The sequence below is a fragment of the Rattus norvegicus genome, chromosome 2 (assembly GCF_021556685.1).
Source record: "Rattus norvegicus strain SHRSP/BbbUtx chromosome 2, alternate assembly SHRSP_T2T, whole genome shotgun sequence".
Classification (NCBI taxonomy): Eukaryota; Metazoa; Chordata; class Mammalia; order Rodentia; family Muridae; genus Rattus; species Rattus norvegicus.
The window spans coordinates 196,284,446-196,303,352 of NC_141535.1; the positions used below are offsets into that span (position 1 = coordinate 196,284,446).

At 40.2% G+C, this 18,907-nt stretch overlaps 1 long non-coding RNA gene across 1 annotated transcript; it reads right to left on the reverse strand.

Moving 5' to 3' along the window:
- Positions 1-9,343: 9,343 nt before the first annotated feature.
- Positions 9,344-14,228, reverse strand: LOC134485947 (uncharacterized). The gene is made up of 2 exons (XR_015672441.1): positions 13,924-14,228; positions 9,344-11,526 (listed from the first exon to the last, which is right to left on the reverse strand). It is a non-coding gene; the product is annotated as an uncharacterized LOC134485947 (long non-coding RNA).
- Between the last annotated feature and the right edge of the window lie 4,679 nt (positions 14,229-18,907).

The window sequence follows — 18,907 nt, forward strand, 5'->3', positions numbered from 1 at the left end:
GAAGACCAGTCTTAGTCCGTGGTGATCTGATAAGATGCATAGTATTATTTCTATCTTCCTGTATCTGTTGAGGCCTGTTTTGTGACTGATTATATGATCGATTTTGGAGAAGGAATCATGAGGTTCTGAAAAGAAGGTATATCCTTTTGTTTTAGGATGGAATGTTCTATACGTATCTGTTAACTCCATTTGGTTCATAACTTCTCTTAGTTTCTCTACAATTCTGTTCAATTTCTGTTTCCATGATTTCTCCAATGATGAGAGTGGGGTGTTGAAATCTCCTACTATTATTGTGTGAGGTGCAATTTGTGCTTTGAGCTTTACTGAGATTTCTTTTATGAATATAGGTACCCTTGCATTTGGAGCATAGATATTTAGGATTGAGAGGTCATCTTCGTGCATTTTTCCTTTGATGAATATGAAGTGTCCTTCCTTAGCTTTATTAATGACTCTTGTATGAAAGTCAATTTTATTTGATACTAGAATGGCAACTCCAGCTTTTTTCTTCTGGTCATTTGCTTGCAAAACTGTTTTCCAGCCATTTACTCTGAGGTAGTGTCTGTTTTTGTCTCTGAGTTGTGTTTCTTGCATGCAACAAAATGTTGGTTTCTCTTTACATATCCAGCCTGTTAGTCAATGTCATTTTATTGACAAATTAATTCCGTTGATGTTGAGAGATATTAAGGAATAGTGATTGTTGGTTCCTGTTATTTTCATTGTTAGAGGTGGAATTATGTTTGTCTCTGGGTTTCAATGCAAGGAAATTATATTCTTGCTTTCTGTATGGTGTAGTTTCTCCCATTGTGTTGGAGTTTCCATCTATTATCCTTTGTAGGTCCAGATTTGTAGAAAGATATTGTGTAAATTTAGTTTTGTCATGGAATATCTTGGTTTCTCCAGCTATGTTAATTAAATGTTTTGCTGGATACAGTAACTTGGGCTGGCATTTTTGTTCTCTTAGGGTCTATATGACATCTTCCAGGACCTTCTAGCTTTTATAATCTCTGGTGAGAAGTCTAGTGTAATTCTTATAGGTCTTCTTTTGTATGTCATTTGACCTTTTTCCCTTACTGCTTTTAATATTCTTTGCTTTGTGCATTTGGTGTTTTAACTATTATGTGACAGGAGGAATTTCTCTTCAGGTCCAATCCATTTGGAGTTCTGTAGGCTTCTTGTATGTTTATGGGCATCTCTTTCTTTAGACTAGGAAAAATTCCTTCTATAATTTTGTTGAGTATATTTACTGGCCCTTTAAGTTGGGAGTCTTCACTTCCTTCTATACCTATTATCCTTAGGTTTGATCTTCTCATTGTGTCCTGAATTTCCTGTATGTTTTGGGCTAGGAGCTTTTTGTGTTTTGCATTATCTTTGACAGTTGTGTCGATGTTTTCTAGGGTATCTTCTGCCCCTGAGATTCTCTTCTCTCTCTCTTGTATTCTGTTTGTGATGCTTGTGTCTATGTCTCCTTATCTCTTCCTTTGATTTTCTATATCCAGGGTTGTCTCCCTTTGTGCTTTATTGTTTCTATTTCCATTTTCAATTCCTTCACCTGTTTGGTCGTATTTTCCTATAATTCTTTCAGAGATTTTTGTGTTTCGTCTCTAAGGGCTTCTACTTGTTTACTTGTGTTTTCCTGCATTTCTCTAAGGGAACTTTTTATGTCTTTCTTAAAGTCATCCATCTTTATCAAAAAAAGTGATTTTAAATCAAAATCTTGCTTTTCAGGTGTGTTTGGATATCCAGTATTTTCTTTGGTGGGAGAACTGAGATCTGATGATGCCATGTAGTCTTGGCTTCTGTTGCTTAGGTTCCTGTGCTTGCCTCTAGCCATTGGGTTGTCTCTGGTGTTTGCTTGTCTTGATGTTTCTGAGAGTGACTTGACCCTGCTATAGGCCTCTTTGTCAGCACTCCCGCAGAACTATTTTCCTGTTTTCTTTCAGCCTTTCCTGAGGAAAGGTGCTCTGATTCAGGTGTGTTGGTGCTTCTGGACACTGTCTTCCAGCTCTAGATGAGGGCAGGAATCAAAGTGTCCTGCCCCTGATTGCTCATGTGGGTCCTTGTACCCAGTGGGCACAGTTGGCACTATGCAATTCTCTCTTGAGTCTGGACTGTAGGCAGAGTATAGTCTCCTCTGACTTCTCAGGAGTATCCACACTTCTGCAGGTCCAGCTCTCTCCCCCATGGGATTAGGCTGCAGGGAGCTGTCTGGCAAATTCAGTTCAGTCCTGGGCGCAGATCAGAACTGCAGGTACTGGCGGATCTCTGTTCCTATATCCCTGTGTCCAGAGAAACTGTGAAGTTTCCCCTTGGACCAGGGATGTGGGCCGAAGTGTGCAGAGGTGGCAGTCTGTCCTGTGACCTCAGGATATCTGCAGTTCTGGGTGGTCCACTCTCTTCCCCAGTGGCTCCCCTTAATTTCTTTTAGTTACCTTATTGGTGTAGCTAGAACTTCACATACTATAGTGAATAGATATGTGTAGAGCAGGCAGCCTTGTCTTGTTCCTGATTTTAGTGGAATTGCTTGAATTTCTCATTTGACTTGATGTTCTTAATAGACTTAATGCAAATTGCCATTATTATGTCTAGGTATGTCCTTTGTATCCTTAATCTCTCCAAGAGGTATATCATAAAAGGGTGTTGGATATCTGAGAGTCTTTTTCAGAATCTAATAATTTCAAAGTAATTTTGATTTACATTTCCCTAATGGCTAAGGATGTTGAACATTTCCTAAATATTTTCCAAATCACATTCTATTGCAATTCAAATGGAAAATAAACAAAATACCATATTTTCTCACAAATTATCATTTGTGTTATTCAGTTTCTTTCAATTTGTTTATTTGATGTATTACAGTGATGAATTTTTGTATATTAAATCATTCTTGCAACATTAGTCCTACTTGATTAGGATGAATGATCCTTTTGATGTGTTCTTGGATTCAGTTTGTATTTTATTAAGTGTTTTTGTATCTATTTTTATAAGGGAAATCCATCTGTAATTCTCTTTGGTTAAACACATTAAAGTATCCAGTTATGAATGTCTGAGGATCAATGTGTGTTTAAGCTTTAGTAATGCTTTTTTTATAAAAATATGCACCCTTGCATTATTAAGGAGTCCTTTATCTTTGAGAATGTGCTTATTTCAGTTTTCCTACATGAATTTTTATAGACTATGATTTAAAAGAATTTTAGAGATGAGAATGTGTGGGTAGTTGGGGGAGCACTCTCATAGAAGCAAGGGGAGGGGGAATGGGATGGGGGTTTGTGGAGAGGAAATCTGGAAAGGGGATATCATTTGAAATGTAAATAAAATAAGCAATAAAAAGGATGAAAGAAAACTTCATGCTAAGGTCATACAAAGGCTCTTGTGTGACAGCTGTATATTGACAGATAGGAAGAATATTATCAAAGATATTTAAATTTGAAAAATTTAAACAGTAAGCATGTAATAATAGTTTAAAAAAGAAAAGAGTGTGGAGAACATGGATAGTGAGGGACACACTATAACACACTACAGATTTCACACGGACTTTTTTTTCTGTTGGTGGACAGGTTGCAAGCTCAGAAGCAGATATGAGTTAATGGGGAGATAATTGGAGTACGTGATGCAAAACTCATAAAGAACCAATAATAAAAGGTTTCTAGGAAAGATGTTCTTTATCATAATCTCAAAATTAAAAATTATAGAAAAGAAAAAAGAAAGAACTTACTCCTGGCTATCTGGAGTAGGTAGGGCATTTTCTTCATATACCAAATGTTCTTTTCCCTCCTAGGAATTAGGAGTCTGCTCAAAAAATTCCAGACTGTCTAATGGAGACAAGACTGGATTTCGGATAAGTACCTAGTCAACCTATACTGAAAGACTAATATGTTATACTTGAAGAATTTGTAATGAGGTAGCTACCATTTAGTCAAGGTGCTTTTCAATTTTCTCTAAGCCTACATATGCTTTGGCAAGAAAAAAGTCATACCAACAAATGAATATAATTATTCAAAGCATTCTGAAGCTTGAGATATATACCACCAATATTTTATGAAATGATCTAGATGGAATAAAAGCAAACATCTAAACTAGTGCAGCTAAGCAAGCTGTTTTGTTCACATTCAGATTAAATGTCCTAAACTCAAGAGCCATTCAACTGCTAAGATAAAACCACACAGAAAATCTGTTGTATGTCCTGTAATTCTGGGAGTCCAACTGCTCTGCTGAATCTATTAAGACTCTGAGGACTACTGGAGATGGACAGAAAGCATTTTGCATTAGGAGATGTTCGAGAGCTTCTTGGGAACCAGAAATTATTAACTTTAGCTTTAAGTTTAATTAGAATCAGAAGCACCAAAATTTAGTAAAGTACACATATATGAAAACATTTCCAGACAGGTAAGTGGATATGAGTAGCATAATCCATTGATTGTGAGGCCAGATAAAATGAGAGTGCTAATGCTGACATTTTCTCCCTCCTGCTCTGCAGGTTTGCCTGCTCTTCCATGTTTTTCCTACTACTATGGATTAAACCCTCTGAAACTATAAACAAATTCAAAACTTTCTCTTATAAAATGTTTTAGTATTTAGTAATAGTGAAGAGAAGTGTGATTAGAACAGCTATAACCAGGGTCTCTGTTAGCTTTTCTGTGATGAGGATCCCCTTCAGTAATTGTAGGCAGTGGGCCTGATATTGGATATGAGTAAATGTGACTTTCTTTGAGTCTGTGAAAAATTCTTACAAGGTCACTGGGTAGATTTTTTGGCTGAAAATTCTGCCAGTTCAATTTTTGAGGAGGTGAAATTGAGTTTCAGGGCTGCAATAGGGCCATGCTCAGCACCAAGGTGAATAGATCTGCCAAGAAGATTCAGGAAGTCATATTTATCTCTGTGTTTCAGGATCAGTATTGGGACTGATTTTAGACCACTATTGAGAAAGAATAAGCTCAAGACTTAGAGCCATTTCAGGATCTGCTGTGGTGCTGAGGCTTGAAACCCAGCTATGTGTTTCTATGGTTACTATGCTGCTAGTGAGTCTTATTTCTGACCACTGCAGAGAAGGGCTGGACCCAAATGCTTTCTCAGATTCCACAGGTGTAACTGGAGCACAGAATGCCTTTTCCTGGTGCAATTTGTTGGCATGTCTCTGCTAGTACCATTTTAATGCTGACATGACTGAGCTCATGGATAATTTAAGAAAACCATTTCCTATGTTCTATGACTTTGGAACATGGGACAGAATTTTTCTAAGCCTTCTTGTTGCTGAAATTCTATAGATGTAATCTGAGTATCAGAGTTTTCTGCTAACACAGTCAATTCATACAAATGTCATTACAATGGGGGTAGAAATGGGGAGCAAATAGCTATACAGAAAGCAAAAAAGCCATTAATCAATTAAATTTATTTAATTTTATTTTTTAAAATTTTTATTAGATATATTTCTTTACTAACATTTCAAATGTTACTACCTTTCCATGTTTCCTGTACCTAAGAACCCCCATTCCCTCCCCTCCCCCTTCCCCCATACGGGTATTGCCCCATCCATTCTCCTTACTGGCCCCCTATACTCCCCTGTACTGGGGGTCCAACGTTGGCAGGACCAAGGGCTTCCCCTTCCACTGGTGCCCCCACAAGACTATTCTCTGCTACATGTGGGTTGGTCTATGTATAGTCTTTCCATAGGGGATTAGTCTCTGAAAGCTCTAACTGGTTGGCATTGTTGTTCTTATGGGGTTGCAAACTCCTTTAACTCTTTAATATCTTCCTCTCATTGTCCCCAAAGGTGTCCTGTTCTCAGTTCAGTGGTTTGCTGCTAGCATTGACCTCTGTATTGGAATGCTCTAGATGTGTCTCTCAAGATAGATATTGCACTACTGGATAGATATCTGGTCCCTTTCAGCATGCATTTTTTAGCTTCATCAAACTTATCTAGTTTTGATGGCTGTATATATATATATATATATATATATATATATATATATATATATATATATATATATATGCCGCATGTGGGGCAGGGTCTGAATGTCTGTTCCTTCAGTTGCTGCTCTAAACTTTGCTTCCATATCCCTTCCTATGGATATTTTTCCCCTTTTAAGAAAGAGTGGGCACATCCACATTTTGGTCATCCTTCTTCTTGAGCTTCCTGTGGTGTGTGGATTACTTCTTGGGTAATTCAAGTTCGAGGCTAGTGTCCACTTATCACTGAGTGCATACCAAGTGTGTTTTTCTGTGATAGAGTAACCACACTCAGGATGATATTTTCTAGTTCATTCCATTTGCCCATGAATTTCATGAAGTCATTGTTCTTGATACCTGAGTACTATGCCATTGTGTAGATGTATCATATTTTTTTAATCCATTCCTCTGTTGAAGGGCATCTGGGTTCTTCTCACCTTCTGGCTATCATAAATAAGGCTGCTATGAACATAGTGGAGCATGTGACTTTGTTGTTTGTTGAAACATCTTTTGGGTATATGCCAAGGAGAGGAGTAGCTGGGTCCTCAGGTAGTGCAATGTCCAATTTTCTGAGGAACATCCAGACTGATTTCCAGTGTGGTTTTACCAGTTTGCAATCCCACCAACAATGGAGGAGTGTTCCTCTTTCTCCACATACTTGCCAGCATCTGCTGTCACCTGAGATTTTTATATTAGCCATTGTGATGGTGTGAGGTGGAATCACAGGGTTGTTTTGATCTGCATTTCCCTGATGAATAAGGATGTTGAAAATTTCTTTAGATGCTTTTTGGCCATTCAATAATACTCAGCTGAGAATATGTTTTTTGGCTCTGTACCCCATTTTTAGTAGGGTTATTTGGCTTGTTGGAGTCGAACTTCTTGAGTTCTTTGTATATTTTGGATATTAGCCCTCTATCAGACGTAGGATTGGTAAAGATTTTCTCCCAAACTAATGGTTGCCGTTTTGTCCTAATGACAGTGTCTTTTGCCTTACAAAAGCTTTGCAGTTTTATGAGGTCCCATTTGTTGATTCTTGATCTTAGAATCCATTGGTATTTTGTTCAGGAAATTTTCCCCAGTGACCATGTATTCAAGACTCTTCCCCACTTTTTCTTCTATTACTTTGAGTGTACCTGGTTTGATGTGGAGGTACTTGATCCACTTGTACTTAACCTTTGTACAGGGTGATAAGTTTGGTTCAATTTGCATTCTTCTACATGCTGACCTCCAGTTGAACCAGCACCAGTTGTTGAAAATACTATCTTTCTTCGATTGGATGGTTTTAGCTCCTTTGTCAATGATCGAGTGACCATAGGTGTGTGGGTTCATTTCTGAGTCTTCAATGATGTTCCACTGATCTATCTTCCTGTCTCTGTAAAAATACCATACAGCTTTTATGACTATAATACTGTAATACTGCTTGAGGTCAAGGATGGTAATTTCCCTCAGAAGTTCTTTATTTTTTTAATTTTCTTTTTATTTTATTTTATTTTTACCTTTATTAACTTGAGTATTTCTTATTTACATTTTGATTCTTACTCCCTTTCCCAGACCAGACTAACATCCCCCTAACCCCTCCTCCTCCCTTCAAAATGGGTGTTCTCCTCCCCATCCTCCCCCCATTACTGCCCTCCCCCCAACAAACACATTCACTGGGGGTTCAATCTTGGCAGGACCAAGGGCTTCCCCTTCCACTGGTGATCTTACTAGGATATTCATTGCTACCTCTCAGGTTGGAGTCCAGGGTCAGTCCATGTATAGTCTTTGGGTAGTGGCTTAGTCCCTGGAAACTCTGGTTGGTTGGCATTGTTGTTCATATGGGGTCTCGAGCCCTTTCAAGCTCTTCCAGTCCTTCATCTGATTCCTTCAACGGGGGTCCTGTTATCAGTTCAGTGGTTTGCTGCTGGCATTCACCTATGTATTTGTTGTTTTCTGGCTGTGTCTCTCAGGAGAGATCTACATCCGGTTCCTGTCAGCCTGCACTTCTTTGCTTCATCCATCTTATCTAATTTGGTGGCTGTCTATGTATGGGCCACATGTAGGGCAGGCTCTGAATGGGTGTTCCTTCTGCCTCTGTTTTAAACTTTGCCTCACTATTCCCTGCCAAGGGTATTCTTGCTCCCCTTTTAAAGGAGTGAAGCATTCACATTTTGGTCATCCTTCTTGAGTTTCATGTGTTCTGTGCATCTAGGGCAATTCAAGCATTTGGTCTAATAGCCACTTATCAATGTGTGCATACCATGTGTGTTTTTCTGTGACTGGGTTACGTCACTCAGGATAATCTTTTTCAGTTCCATCCATTTGCCTATGAATTTCATAAAGTCATTGTTTTTGATAGCTGAGTAATATTACATTGTGTAGATATACCATATTTTCTGTAGCCATTCCTCTGTTGAAGGGCATCTGGGTTCTTTCCAGCTTCTGGCTATTATAAATAAGGCTGCTATGCACATAGTGGAGCATGTGTCTTTGTTATATGTTGGGCCATCTTTTGGGTATATGCCAAAGAGAGGTATAGTTGGGTCCTCAGGTAGTTCAATGTCCAATTTTCTGAGGAACCTCCAGACCAATTTCCAGAATGGTTGTACCAGTCTGCAATCCCACAAACAATGGAGGAGTGCTCCTCTTTCTCCATATCCTTGCCAGCATTTGCTCTCACTTGAGTTTTTGATCTTATCCATACTCACTGGTGTGAGGTGAAATCTCAGGGTTGTTTTGACTTGCATTTCCCTTATGATTAAAGATATTGAACATTTCTTTAGGTGTTTCTCAGTTATTCGGCATTCCTGGACTGTGAATTCTTTGTTTAGCTCTGAACTCCATTTTTAAAAGGGTTATTTGTCTTCTTGAGGTCTAACTTCTTGAGTTCTTTGTATATTTTGGATATAAGCCCCCTATCAGTTGTAGGATTGGTAAAGATCTTCTCCCAATCTGTTGGTTGCCGTTTTGTCCTAACCACAGTGTCCTTTGCCTTACAGAAGCTTTGCAGTTTTATGAGATCCCATTTGTTGATTCTTGATCTTAGAGCATAAGCCATTGGTGTTTTGTTCAGGAAATTTTCTCCAGTGCCCATGTGTTCGAGATGCTTCCCCACTTCTTCTTCTATTACTTTGAGTGTATCTGGTTTGATGTGGAGGTCCTTGATCCACTTGGACTTAAGCTTTGTACACGGTGATAAGCATGGATTGATCTGCATTCTTCTACGTGTTGACCTCCAGTTGAAGCAGCACCATTTGCTGAAAATGCTCTTTTCCATTGGATGGTTTTGGCTCCTTTGTCAAAAATCAAGTGACCATAGGTATGTGAGTTCATTTCTGGGTCTTCAATTCTATTCCATTGGTCTATCTGTCTGTCTCTGTGTCGCTTCTGTCTCCGACCCACAAAAAAGAGCGACGACACAGTGTTCTTCTCAGAGCAGTTTATTCAGGAACCTCACAGCATGCAAGCAGGAATCTTTCTTTTCTTTTCCTCTCTGTCCCCCCAACCCCCGATCACACTCCCTTATATCCTCCCTCAACTCTGCCTTGTCAGTCCAGTCTGCGTAATCTCAGTTTATAGGTCCATGTCACATGGCCTGATCTTGCGTCATGGTGCACCTTCGCAGCTCTCTCAATGGACGTGGCTAGTTTCGGGTGTGTGAGGAAGTCAGGTGCTAGTCATGAGACTTAGCTGCAGTCCCGGGCGCCATCTTGGGACTGCTGCCACACCCGCTCTCCACATCTCCCCTGTCTTTATGTTTTTGGCAGAGAGAATGCCTGTCTTAGGTTGCCACCTATTTCAATGCCCCTTACTTGTCATCGGGAGACAAACAGCTTAGGTTTGATCCCTGTCTTAGGTTGGTGACATGCCCAGGGAGTCTTATCTGTCACTGACTACTTCTCTAGCATGCCAAGCCATACTTGAGGGGACTGTCCCATCTCCACCGCTGCAAAAGCCTGGATCATTAAGGCTTAAGTTCTGTGCTGATGAAACTGTATATGGCACATGCACCAAAAGGCCAGGACAATAATAAGAATCAGGCATAGGGCAAGTCCAGCATGTCCAGCCCATTCTTTCAGCTGTGTGGCAGCAGCAGCAATCCAATCAGCCAGTCCTCCAGCTAAGGACACGTCCACTTGGGTGGAGTTGATATGGACGATGGATTGTCTCAATTCCTGAACTAGTTGAGGAATGTTGATACCATTTTCCTGTAAGATACTGAGATATATTATGGGATAACTGAGCAGCACGACTGACATTCACAAATGGTATGGAGGTGACACACAGTCCTGAATATTTCAACTCACAACCCAATTGCATTAACTCCATCATAATAGCCGCTTGTTCCTAGAGCAAATCGACCCTTTGCTACAGCAGCAAAATTCCCGCTTTCAACTGACTATTAATATTACCCTGAACATCCAAAGTTTCTGCGACACCTGCGGATAAATTGTTTACTGCTGCTGCAGTCTGTACTGTGGAGGTAAGGGATATGGCCGCAGCAATGGCTGCGGCGGCAGAAACTGCTATAGCAGTAACAATGGCTGCAGTAATGCCAAAATCCCTTTTTGGCCTAAACAAAGTCATAGCAGATGGAGCCTGAACAGGCCAGGGTACAAATCGAGGAATCCTAGTCACAACAGCCAAAGAATATGCAGATGCATTCCAACACATGCTATAATAACAATTACCATTACTACAATTTAAAATCTTATCATCATAACTACCATTATAAATAATAAACACAAAAGGAGGCTACATACAGACAGGCATAGCCTTAAATGTAACATTTTGCCCTCCAGCACATTGAGATACAGAGGTCTCAAACCCTATAGACCCATTCTAATGAAAGCTTGCATTACCCCAACCCCCTCCCATCAGCATACTCAGAGCGGAAAGATCTGTGCAACTACCATTCACCCCACACAACAACCACACATCAAAAGGATTACTAGCTACTGCCTGAGCTGGATTTTGATAAGTCCAATTTTATCCTGAAAATGAGCTATTATGGCCTGTGCTAATATAAGGAGAAAAGGTAAAATAATTCTTTACAGCCCAAGCCACCTTTCTCGCCTGACACCCACTCCAAGGTGGAAGGGAATCACGGGTACCCTTGCAAAAGGGAACCCATCTAAGTTGAGAAGGTATGCTAGTATTGCCTTTGGAAATCATGGCAGGCCACACTCCTTGAATCAATGTGGCATTAGCTCTGGTAGTAATATTAATTGGCATAACAAATCACGCTGCTGACTGATTATACAATTGAATGCAATCACTATTCTGAGAAATATTAGAGATCATCTGAAAGCATAGCAATCCTTCTAACTAAAGCTGCATCAAATCATTTATAGGCACTATATCCCCATCCCAGGGTAGGAAGGGTAGCTATAGCAAAGCATCAGAGGAAAAAAATCGGGGAACACTTGCGCTGAATGCATCAGTGACAGGGGCTTGGGAAACACAGATAAAAGCCCCCAGCACAGGTCTTCAGCCATCACTGCAGGAATTATCGGCAACACTAGGAACATCCATAGTATCCTCCTTCCGTTCATCTTGGACCGCTCTGGTCAGCCTCTCCCGGACCCACAGCAGCTGCCGATGATCCTGGGGAAACACACAAACAGACCCTCTCGCCCAAAACAACACTGGATCAGGGTCCTGCCAAGTACCAGTTAGGACATCCTTCCACATGACCATGCCTTTTGAAAAAGCATCAGGGTTGCCGTGAAGCTTAGCTGTGACCCGCCCATGTTCGTCCTCATTCAAAAAATTCAAAGTAAAAAGGGCAATGGCTAATCTTTCCCTAGGAGTGGAGCCAGCAGAGGCAATTCCCCCCTTTTGTTTAATTAAGTATTCCTTTAGGGTGCGATGGGCTCGTTCAATAATCCCTGCCCCTGAGGGTTATAGGACAATCCATGAGTCAATCAAATACCCATCATTTTACAAAAGGACACAAAAGCAGAAGTATAGGCCAGCCCATTATCAGTTTTCAATTCTTTAGGCTGCCCCCAGGCACCCCAAGCTTCAAAGCAATGTGCAATCACGTGTCGTGCCTTCTGTCCTGTATGTAGAGAGGCAAAAACTACTCCAGAAGCTGTATCGATGGAAACATGAAGATACTTTAACTTTCCAAATTCTGGAAAGTGGGTAACATCCATCTGCCATAGGTCTAGAGGGCGCAACCCACATAGATTGACACCCAACCCCAATCTGAGGCAATAACGGGGCACATTTTTGTCACATTTTTACAATATCTCTCACCTCTGCATGAGAAATTTTAAATCGGGAGGACAAGGTCTTGGAGTTAACATGAAAATTTTGGGCCAATGTAACAGGTGAAGCAATGAAGAAGGTCATGAATGTCCTAGAGGCTTTATCTACAATATCATTCCCCTCAGCCAAGGGTCCAGGCAATCTGGTATGAGCACAAATGTGTTGTACAAAAAAGGGTGAGCATCTCTTTAAAATTAAATCACATAAGGTAACAACTAAATTTCCAATGGTAGATTTTAAATTAACTTTGCCCACCACTTCCAAACAGAGTAACATATTAGCAGCATATTGGCTATCAGAAATCAAATTAAAAAGACCTGGAAATAATTCAAACACCTTAATCACAATTTGTAACTCAATAACTTGGGGTGATGCAGGGGGAAATTGTATGGTAACTGGTGAGGATCCTGCCACCAAATATGCTCCCTGTCTGTCTTGGAGCCATCTGTAAAGATAAACGGAGCATCTGATAAAGGATTTTTTGAAGTAATATGAGGAAAAAATCACAGGATGAGCTGTAAGCAGTTGTAGCATTGGATCTTTGGGAAAGTGATTATCAAAGTTGCCCTGAAAACTGCACCTCACAATAGCCCAATCATCTATTGAGGCTGACAACACTTCCAGCTACTTTACATTATAGGGAACTATCAAATACTTTGGCGAGATGCCAAAGTACTGTATACATTGCTGAATGCCAAGCAAGGCTAACTGAGCCACTGAGGTGGGATAATGAACAAGTGTTTTGGCTGGGGATATCTTTGGATGTATCCAGAGCAAGGGAGCTCCCTGCCATAAGACCCCCGTTGGCTGTGCTTCTGTTGGCAAGATATACAGCACAATAGGCTGTGACTCATCTTGGCGTTTCAAGGCAGCAACTTGAATACCCTGCTCCACCAAATTCAAAGCCGCTCTGGCAGCATCAGTAAGATATCTGGGAGAATTCAAGTCAGTATCACCTGGCAAAAGGTCATATAGTGGCTGCAATTGTTTATTGGTTAAAGACAACCCCGTATGCACGAACTCCCTCAGCCAGCCTTTGGACAATCTTCCAGTCCAGCAGCTCATGTGTGCGATTGCCCTGCGCATCCTGAAATAAAGGGAAGCATTGGGCTCCTGGTTCTCTCCAGGTTTCCGGTTGTAAGCTACGTCCCTCCCCCCCCCCCCCCCCCCCCCCCCCCCGAGGTACAGAGGCGGATGAGGCAGCCCCGGAGCTGATGGTTCTACCTTTAGTTTCACTGTCTCTAAGCTGTCGGCAATGATTTCCAGATTGTCTTCCGACATTTCCCCCTCGCTAGAATTTCCTTTGGTCTCTGATTTTTGAGAACATTCCCCCCTAACCTGATTTAGTGCCTCATTTCCCCTTCGGAGCTCCGTGCCACACCTTTCCTCATCCCCTATGCAATTTTTCACTAATTTCCACACTGGCAGCACTCCTTTTGATAAAACCCCCTGCTCCTTGGCAAACCTCAAATCTTTCCCTAATTTCTTCCAACTGGGCATTGTAAGATATCCTGTCACCAGAAACCACAGAGCAACCTGGTCCACTGCTTTTAAAAAAAATTCTCTACTGTTTCTTTCTTTAGCCTGATTACTTTCGCTTTTAACAAATCCTTGATGGCTTGGCAAACTGTCTGATCTGATGTTGAGTTCCCCATTGTGCTTGGTGCGACTTATCCAAAACTGGGAACCTTATAGTCTCAATCCGAGAGCTTTTCTCATCCCACTTACCTGGGAACTTACTGGCTAGCCGCTCTGACCGCGTTGAGTTCTGAACGAAGGAGGAGGGTCCCTGTACGGGCCACCACTTGTCCCTCTGTCTCCGACCCGCAGAAAAGAGCGATGACACAGCATTCTTCTCAAAGCAGTTTATTCAGGAACCTTACAGCATGCAAGCAAGAATCTTTCTTTTCTTTTTTTCTCTCTCCCTTTCCAGCCCCCGAGCATACTCCCTTATATCCTCCCTCAACTCTGCCTTGTCAGTCCAGTCTGCGTAATCTCAGTTCATAGGTCCATGTCACATGGCCTGATCTTGCATCATGGTGCACCTGCGCAGCTCTCACAATGGATGTGGCTAGTTTCGGGTGTGTGAGGAAGTAAGGTGCTAGTCATGAGACTTAGCTGCAGTTCCAGGTGCCATATTGGGACTGCCGCCACACCTGCTCCCCACATCTCTGTACCAATACCATTCAGTTTTTATCACTATTGCTCTGTAATACTGCTTGAGTTCAGGGATAGTGATCCCCCCTGAAGTCCTTTTATTGTTGAGGATAGTTTTAGCTATCCTGGGTTTTTTGTTATTCCAGATGAATTTGCAAATTGTTCTGTCTAACTCTTTGAAGAATTGGATTGGTATTTTGATGGGGATTGCATTGAATCTGTATATCGCTTTTGGTAAAATGACCATTTTTACAATATTAATCCTGCCAATCCATGAGCATGGGAGATCTTTCCATCTTCTGAGGTCTTCTTAAATTTCTTTCTTCAGAGGCTTGAAGTTTTTATTGTACAGATCTTTTACTTGCTTGGTTAAAGTTGAAAGGAAAATTATACAGATTTAAGGTTTAAAAATATGAAGTTAAAAGAGTATGTTTCAAAATTCACAACCTCAGGACTAAGCACTGTGAAAAGCAAGTCCAGGCAGCCCCGCCCTGCTGCTAGAACTAACAGACCATAAGAGGAAAGGAATGCAGAACAGACCAGGAGTACTGGATCTGACTCACAGGCCACCTGGCAGGAAGAGATAAGCCCCCAGCCCCCGACATCCAGGACGCCCCAAACCTGCCAATGTGTGTAGCTATACCTTATTACCTCATCATGTGAAATAGCCAATCATATGTGAACATGTATATGTGCCTCGTTTGAATCCACCAATCCCCGTAACTATGCATCTGCTTCTGTACGCCCGCTTCTGCTTCCCCAATACCTATAAAAGCCCCATGCTGGAGCTGCTGGGCGAGCAAGTCCTCCGAAGAGACTGTGTGCCCGCAGGTACCTGTGTTTTCCAATAAACCCTCTTGCTGATTGCATCCGAGTGGACTCGGCTCGGTCATTGGGCGCTTGGGACTCCTCCTGAGGGAAAGGTCCTCTCCAGGGGTCTTTCAAAGTCACACTGAGGTATTTTATATTATTTGGGACTATTATGAAGGGTGTCGTTTCCCTAATTTCTTTCTTGGCTGGTTTCTCTTTTGTGTAGAGGAAGGCTACTGATTTATTTAATTTTATTGCTCTTTCTATACATGTAAAGAATTGAGTAGGAATTTTGATGGGAGTTGCATTGAATCTGTAGATCGTTTTTGGCAAAATGGCCATCTTTACTATATCAATCCTGCCAATCCATGAGCACAGGAGATCTTTCTATCTTCTGAGATTTTCTTCAATTTCTTTCTTCAGAGACTTGAAATTCTTGTCATACAGATCTTTCACTTGCTTGGTTAAAGTTACACCAAGATATTTTATATCATTGGGACTATTGTGAAGAGTGGCATTTCCCTAATTTCTTTCTCAGTGTGTTTATCCTTTGTGTAAAGCTCAAAGGAAAGCTACTGTTTTGTTTGAGTTAATTTTATACCCCGACACTTTGCTGAAGTTGTTTATCAGGTTAAGTAATTCTCTGGTGGAACTTTTGGGGTCACTTAAGTATACTATCATATCTTCTGCAAACAGTGATATTTTGATTTCTTCCCTTCCAATTTTTATTCCTTTGACCTCCTTTTGGTGTCTGGTTGCTCTGCTAGGATTTGGAGTACTATATTGAATAAGTAGGGAGAGAGTGAGCAGCCTTCTCTAGTCCCTGATTTTAGTGGTATTGCTTCAAAGTTCTCTCCTTTTAGTTTGATATTAGCTACTGGTTTGTTGTATATTGCTTTTACTATGATTAGATATGGGCCTTGAATTCCTGTTCTTTCCAGGACTTTTATCATGAAGGGGTGTTGAATTTTGTCAAATGCTTTCTCAGCATCTAACACAATGAACATGTGTTTCTTATCTTTGAGCTTGCTTATATGTTGGATTACATTGGTGGATTTCCATATATTAAAACATCCCTGCATCACTGGGATGAAGCCTACTTGATCATGATGGATGATCATTTTGATGCGTTCTTGGATCCAGTTTGCAATAATTTTATTAATTATTTTTGCATAAATATTCATAAGCGGAATTGGTTTGAAGTTCTCTTTCTTTTTTGGTTCTTTGTGTGATTTCGGTATAAGAGTAATTGTGGTTTCATAGAAGGAATTTGGTATTGGTTCATCTGTTTCTATTTTGTGGAATAGTTTGGACAGTATTGGTATGAGCTCTTCTATGAAGGTCTGACATCATTCTGCACTAAACCCATCTGGTCCTGGGCTCTTTTTGGTTGGGAGACTTTTGATAACTGTTTCTATTTCTTTAGGAGGTATGCGGTTGTGTACATGGTTTATTTGTTCCTGATTTAACTTTGGTACCTGGTATCTTTCTAGAAATTTGTTCATTTCCTCCAGATTTTCCAGTTTTGTGGAATATAGGCTTTTGTAGTAGGACCTGATGATTTTTTCAGTTTCTTCAGATTCTGTTATGTCTTCCTTTTCATTTCTGATTTTGTTAATTTTGAAACACTCTCTATGACCTCTGGATAGTCTGGCTAAGGGTTTTTCTATCTTGTTCATTTTCTCAAGAACCAGCTCCTGGTTTGGTTGATTCTTTGTATTGTCCTTTTCATTTCTCCTTGGTTGATTTCAGCCCTGAGTTTGCTTATTTCCTGCCTTCTACTCCTCTTGGGTTTATTTCTTTCTTTCTGTTCTAGAGCTTTTAGGTATGCTGTCAAGCTGCTGATGTATTCTCTGTCTTTCTCTGTCTCTCTCTGTCTCTCTCTCTGTCTCTCTCTCTCTCTGTCTCTCTCTCTCTCTCTCTCTCTCTCTCTCTCTCTCTCTCTCTCTTTCTTGCAGACACTCAGAGCTATGAGTTTTCCTCTTAACACTGCTTTCATTGTGTCTCATACATTTGTGAATGTTATATCTTCATTTTCATTAAATTCTAAGAAATCTTTAATTTCTTTATTTCTTCCTTGATGAAGCTGTCATTGAGTAGAGCATTTTTCACCTTCCATGTATTTATTGTTGTTATTGAAGACCAGTCTTAGTGCGTAGTGATCTGATAGGTTGCATGGGATTATTTCTATCTTCCTGTATCTGTTGAGGACTGTTTTGTGAACAATTATATGGTTATTTTGGAGAAGGTACTATGTGGTGCTGAGAAGGAAGTATATCCTTTTGTTTTAGGGTGGAATATTCTATAAATATCTGTTAAATCCAGTTGGTTCGTAACTTCTGTTAGTTTCTCTATGTCTCTGTTCAATTTCTGTTTCCATGATCTGTCCATTGATGAGTGGAGTGTTGAAAGCTCCTACTATTATTGTGTGAGGTACAATGTGTGCTTTGAGCTTCAGTAAGGTTTCTTTTATGAATATAGGTGTCCTTGCATTTGGAGCATAGATATTTAGGATTGAGAGTTCATCCTGGTCGATTTTTCCTTTGATGAACATGAACTGTCCTTCCTTATCTTTTTTAATGACTTTTGGTTGAAAGTCAATTTTATTGATATGAGAATGGCAACTCCAACTTGTTTCTTTAGGCCATTTGCTTGGAAAGTTGTTTTCCAGCTATTATCTCTGCTGTAGTTTCTGTCTTTGTCTCTTAGGCGTGTTTCCTGCATGCAGCAAAATGCTGGGTCCTCTTTACATATTCAGTCTGTTAGTATACATCTTTTTATTGAGTTCATCAATGTTAAGAGATATTAAGGAATAGTGGTTGTAGCTTCCTGTTACTTTCATTATTAGAGGTAGAATTATGTTTATTTGTCTCTCTTTTGGTTTCATTGCAAGGAAATTATATTCTTGCTTTCTGTACAGTGTAGTTTCTTTCCTTGTGTTGGAGTTTTCCATCTATTTTCCTTTGTAGGGCTGAGTTTGTAGAAAGATATTGTGTAAATTTGGTTTTGTCATGGAATTTCTTGGTTTCTCCATCTATATTAATTGAGAGTTTTGCTGGATACATTACCATTGGCTGGCATTTGCTTTCTCTTTAGGTCTGTATGACATCTGTCAGGGTCTTCTGAATTTCATAGTCTCTGATGAGAAGTGTGGTGTAATTCTTATAGGTCTTCTTTTGTATGTCACTTGACCTTTTCCCCTTACTGCTTTTAATATTCTTTCTTTGTTTTGTGCATTTGATGTTTTAATTATAATGTGACAGGAGGAATTTCTCTTCACGTCCAATCTATTCGGAGTTCTGTAGGCTTCTTTTATATTTATAGGCATCTCTTTCTTTAGGTTAGGGAAGTTTTCTTATATAATTTTGTTGAATATATTTACTAGCCCTTTAAGTTGGGAGTCTTTACTTTCTTCTATTCCTATTATCTTTAGGTTTTATCTTCTCATTGTGTTCTGGATTTCCTAGATGTTTTGGGCTAGGAACTTTTTGGTTTTTTTTTTTTAAGATCCAATTGATAAGATATTATTGCCCACCTTAATGTACAAAGCCCAGTGCCACCCACCTCTTAAGAACGTTAATAACAACCTGAAAATACACAGAGTGGAATCTTAATGTCACCTGCCATGGTTTCTCTCCCTCCTGTCCTTTCTCTCCTTTCTGTTCCAGTTTCCTCCTCTTCCTTTAAACTTCTGTCCCACCCATCCTTCCATCTCATTCAGTGTCAGGCCTCCTTCTATCCTGTA